General features: G+C 41.4%; 1 pseudogene; it reads right to left on the minus strand.

The window, feature by feature from the left end:
• Positions 1–2,283: 2,283 nt before the first annotated feature.
• LOC110286088 lies at positions 2,284–3,088 on the minus strand (annotated as a pseudogene).
• Positions 3,089–4,889: the final 1,801 nt, after the last annotated feature.

The following is a 4,889-nucleotide window of genomic DNA, read 5'->3' on the forward strand; positions in this document are numbered from 1 at the left end:
TAGTGATAATGACTGCTATTATGGGTGTATGAACATGTCCAAACCTCTCAGTTAAATGTAATAAATATATGCAGCTTTGTATATGAGTTATACTTCAGCAAAACTGGAAAATAAATGATGGGTTCTTGGATAATAACTGGGAATTTGGGAAGCAGAGAGTACATCTACTTGCAGGTAATTCATTGATATCCAAGAGCCAGGGGCTTTCAGCAGAAACACCATGCTCCTGTTTCTGGACTCTCAGATTTGGAAATTCCAAAGGCCTTTGTTTATAGGTCTTAGGAAAGTAACACGTCTACTGTAAATACACATAATTACCACTGCGTTGTCATTTACTTATTATTAGGTCTACCACAATGCTGTTATTTTCCACCACTCACCTTTATTCATGGTGCCTTTATATTAAACTTCAAAGCTTTCCCTAAAATCATGTTGATTAAAACCCAATAAAACTAGTATTACCAAAAAAGTCTAGGATAAAAGAGATACCATATAATCCCAGTTGTCAACAAGAAAATTACTCAGAGGTTTGTTGCTTCTAACAACTTCTAAAGAATCTGGAAACCTACCAAGTGGGGAGACCTTTGTTCTTCCGAAAATGTTGGTGTTCTCTCCAGTCTTGATCCCCAGTGAAAAGTGCCTGCCTGTGGCCCCCCTACCTTTGTCTTACCCACTGACTAAGATGGTCACTGTGACACTGGGGAAAGCAACTGTAATCTGGCTTTACTTCTTCCACGTGGCACTGACTTCTCAAAGTGCTTTTCTGTCTACTTGAGCCCCTAGGCACCCATGAAAGGATATTTGTTTACTTCATACTTTCAGGCTCAGAGAAGATTAAGAGGTCACGTAGCTAACAAAGGGCCTTGTCTCCCAAAGCTGGCCTCTCCTCCCATTCCTTCTATCAGCATTTACAAGCACCCCAAGGTCCCATCAGTTATATGAAAAGTCTGTGACATAACTTGGTCACGGGTAGTTCAGAGTTGGCCAAATGCTCTGTAGTCGGCACTGTAGTAAGGGGTGATGGGGAAAAGAGGACTGTTTCTAAATAGGTGCTTAGGAAAAAACATTTTGGTTTATGGATTACATACACTTTATCATTGCTCAATTGCATGGTATATGCAAAGACACATATACCGTGCGTCTTTTTCCATCTAGGTATTTTAAAAAGAACCAGTGTAACCCTCGGTTTCTTTGTGACCACTAGAAAATAGCCTTAGAGTATAATCTGAATATATATGATAGTCAACAGAAGTTTAGTCTATAATCTGTATAAATGATACTCAAACTATCTTATTGTCTTAGTTAATTTTGGCTTGCTATACCCAAATATTCAAGGCCGGACAACTTAAAAGCAAAGGGTGCTGGTATCCTGGTCAGGGCTTTCTAGCTTTTGCAAAACCTGGCAGATAAATAAATGAATATGGAACAGATTCCAGACTAAGAGAGAAAATTCCAGAGTTTAGGCTTCTGTTGAGGGTTGGTCTGCTACTGTGCATTGTAATGCTAAATTCTGCACCGGAAAGGTCTAGGTCTACAAGTGAATTCTCACGTTTACCAGCTTTTGTTGTGCAAACCTTGTTCCTTAATTAAAACTATTGGTTAAACAAAAAATGGCTACAGCCAATTAATGGAGGGATTAGAGGTAGGTGGGTTTTGAGTTAATGCGGAAGGGAAAGAGGAGCTGCTGTGAGGGGAGATGGACCTGAAGAAACAGCAGGTATTTGGAGTTTCCTACTGAGGAAGTAAGGGGCCAAGTCACAGAAATAGCCACAGTATGTGTCTCATTCATTCACAAACTAATGAGGATAAATTTAAATTTGATTAACTACAGGCTTGCTTTGTAGCAATCCACTTTCTTGAGTTCTTGAGAACTAATTCACTATGGAAGTCCAGCATTAACTCTGGAAGACATAGTCTCCAATTACCACCTCAACACTGTCACACTGTGGACAAGGTGAAGCACAAGACATGGCATTTACTGAGGCTCAGAGTCCTTAAATCTCACAAGGATATGCCTTAGAAAAATAGTAGTGTGTGCCTAGCATGGTGTGGAAATAGTATTGCTAAATGGATATTGCTTTGTTTTCTCATGCACATTAGAATCTAAGAACAGGAATTGTTTGTAATATTACGATGAACCAGCTGGGAAGCAAGTTTAGCAATATTGGTGATAAAACTTTACACTCATGAAACTCATGAAAGAACTTCCACTTGTGATATTTTCTTTTTCTTTTTCCTTTTAAATTTGTAATTATATTTAGGTACAGAAAACTTAGTGTACTTTTAACCCAATTTAGTGGCAAGTTCTTTAGCCTTTGCTTTTTCCAGCTTGGCAATGAGAGCCACAGACTTAGGACCCAGGACGTTGCCTCCCCAGTGGCGACAGATCTCGTCATATCTGCCATTATAATTGGTCCTAATAGCTTCCACCAGCTTAGCCAGAGCACCCTTGTCTTCCGAGTTAACCTGTGTGAAGGCAACCGTGGTGCATGTCTTTCTGTGGACCAGGTGCCCCAGCCTGGCCTTTCCCTTGATGATGCAGTAGGGTACCCCCATCTTTCGACACAGGGCAGGCAGGAAAACCACCAGCTCAATGGGGTCTACATCATGGGTAATCACCACCAGCTGAGCCTTCTTGTTCTCCACCAAGGTGGTGACTGTATTGACTCCTGCTCGGAGGACAGGTGGTCTCTTAGTTGGGGCGTCGCATTTGCCAGCAGCTTTCTTCTCAGCACCGGCCAGTAGCCTTTGCTTCTTCTCTTGCTTTGTCTCTGGCCTGTACTTGTGGGCAAGTTTAAGCAGCTGAGTAGCTGTCTGCCTGTCCAGCGCCTGGGTGAACTGGAATGGCAGGAGGGACTTTGAGCCACTTGTAGAGGATGGCTCTTTGCCGCTGCAGCCTGATGTAGCGGGGCCATTTGAAGAAGCGCGTTAAATCTCTTTTGGGCTGGATGTCCTGTCCAATGCCGAAGTTCTTGGGGCTCTTCTCGAACAGAGGGTTGACCACCTTCTTGGCTTCCTGCTTCTTGACGACGGCGGGGGGCGGGGCCACCTTCTTCCCCTTGGTCTTCTTCCCTTTGGGCATCTTGCTCCGCTGCTGGAGAGAGATATTTTATTTTTAACTTCTAAGAATTTACTCTCAAGAAATGAGTCTCAATATGAAAAAGATATGTTTTTACATGGTCTTACAGTCTTTATTATTTTGGCGAAAAATGTTCTTATAATTTAGCCATCCAAAAAAACCAAAAACCAATAATTAATAGTTAAGCTCTCCAGAATATTCTCTGGAGGATACCAAAAGAGCACCCCATACTGTCCTCCTGTACTTTACATACAGTCCATAATATCTTAGGAGAGTTATAGTTTCAAAGTAACATTGTTATTTTTCTAAGTAGCTATATTTACTTTTGAATTTTTTTTATACATAGCACATGAATAGCCTATGGAATTAGTGTCAGGACAAATAAACTGTAACCTGCTTAGAAATACAATTCAACCATTAAACTTTATTTTATTTTCTTGTGTCTCTCTATGTGTGTGTTGTATGTATGGTGTATGAGTGTATGGATATATGCATGGACATGTGCCTGTGGGTATGATCGTCTGTGTGGGAGATGTGGAGGCTAATGTCAGGATGTCTAGGGTGTCTTTCTCAATTACTTTCAACTTGTTGTTTGCTTGGTTTTGCTTTTGCTTTTTGAGACAATGTTTCTTACTGAAATAGGAGCTTGTCATCTTGATTAGACTAGCTGGCCAGTGAGACCCAGCGTCTATCTGCCTGTCTCCACTCTTCTATGCTGGAGTTAGACAGGTGCTGCACTCAGCTTTGACATGAGAGCTGGAGATCTAAACTCAGGTCGGCTGGCTATGAATAAGCACTTTACCACTGCTCCATAGCTCTAGCTGTGGATTGCAGACAGAGATCCGAGTGAGTCTGTACTGTTTGACTTTGAGTATGGCCATGCCAAGGACCCAAGGCCTCAAATCCATAGGCGTGGCAAAGCCCTCCAAAGGCGAGGTTCAGAGGGATGACGAAGACTTCCTCTCGTCTGAGTGGGAATGTTGGCAGTGTATGTAAAAACTATTAACCAGAGTTCTCTCCTTTTCCCTCCTTGGCTCATGTGTATGAAATAACAGGTCGAGGTTATTATAGGTTGTTGCAGTTAGTGTTCTTCATCAGAACTAATACAGACGACCCGAGCCCAACTTTTCTGCATATGTATTTATGTGTCCTTCCTATCTTCAGTCCTCTCACCGGAGTTAGGTCGATCCCTGGAGCCATGCAGAGCACCGTAGTCTCACAAACCTATTTAAAATACTAAACAAGAATGATAAAAATATAATGCTATACAGCATATGTAAGATAGATAATTTAAATACGCAATGGTTATTTTTAAATGCCAACTTTTTTACAACCTAGAATCACCTGGGAGGAGTTACAGTTAAGGAATTATTTAGATCAGATTAGCCTGTGGACATGTCTATAGGGGATTATCTTGATTGTTAGTTGACGTGGATATATTTATGGGGGATTGTTAATTGATGACCTAGACACCATTTTCCTAGAAAGCTAGATGAAGCATGAAGGCTGCATGGGTGTGTTTGATTCTCTTGTGTTTTTGGCTAGCTGCTTGAGTTCCTGCCTTGACTTTTCTTCGATGGTGGACTGTGTTTTAATCACTTATTTATTCCTGTGACAAAATACTATAACTAAAGCAATTTATAGGAGAAAAGCGTTTGATTGAGCTTATGTTTCCAGATAGAGTCCATGATTGTGGAACAGAGGCAGTAGGAACAAGACACTGCTCTGTAGACTAGTCTGGCCTACTATTTTACAGAGACTAGTAGAGATGTGTCGACCTCTGCCTCCCAAGTGCTGGGGTTAAAGGCAT

This window comes from Mus caroli, chromosome 19, assembly GCF_900094665.2.
Source record: "Mus caroli chromosome 19, CAROLI_EIJ_v1.1, whole genome shotgun sequence".
NCBI classification, from domain to species: Eukaryota; Metazoa; Chordata; class Mammalia; order Rodentia; family Muridae; genus Mus; species Mus caroli.